Source organism: Penaeus chinensis, chromosome 18, assembly GCF_019202785.1.
Source record: "Penaeus chinensis breed Huanghai No. 1 chromosome 18, ASM1920278v2, whole genome shotgun sequence".
NCBI classification, from domain to species: domain Eukaryota; kingdom Metazoa; phylum Arthropoda; class Malacostraca; order Decapoda; family Penaeidae; genus Penaeus; species Penaeus chinensis.
Window position 1 is genome coordinate 1,688,825 of NC_061836.1, and position 890 is coordinate 1,689,714.

Below are 890 nucleotides of genomic sequence, written 5' to 3' on the forward strand. Positions count from 1 at the left end.
AACTATCATTCAGTTACAATCCCCATCTTGCCAATCACCAGTACCAATCAGCACCAATCCCTTTCCTAATTAATTTCCTTTTCCTTGACACAAACACAAACACAGTAACGTGTACAGAAAGATGAAAGGAAAAACAGCCACAGTAAGAAAGGAAATATTTCATTTCTTACTGTGGCTGTTTTCCTTTCTTCCTTTTACTTTTCCTTATTAACTTACTTTCACGTCTTTCGATACGGCTCAGTGGCAGAGCGATGTTTTTCCAATCGCAAGGTCTTAGGTTCGAGCCCAATCAACGCCTCTCAAACGGCTTATCTGTGAGTACTTGTATGCTGATATCAGCGTGTTGGGGTCAGAGTCGGTGGAGGGGGGGGGGGGGGGGTACTGTCCTCAACGGTTTTGACATTTTTGTCTTTGTCGTCCGTATTACTTTAAGATTTTTATTTTTCTCTCTCTCCCTTTTTGGGGTTTTCTTTTTCTTTCGTTCTGTATTTCCTTGTTCATCTCTCAAGGATTACAATAATGACACTGATAATAATGAAAGTGATTTTCAATAATATTGCTAAAGATCTTGATAATGGTGATGATGTTAATGATCATAATTCTAATTATTATGTTCATACATCTGCAACTAATAATAAAGGTTATAATGATCCTCATCTTCACTTTCCTTTCGTTTTCACTAATTTTCACTAGTTTTCGGTTATTAATATTTTGATTAATGTCATCAGTTTGGCATTTTTATTATCCTGTCAACAGCATTACGTCTCTTCGTTGCCACGGCATTTTGTCATTACCTCACGTAAATCAGGCAGATTTGTCTGATTCAAATAATCATTCGTTGTATATCTACATTCTCTATCTATTATATTTATGTTATATATCATATATTA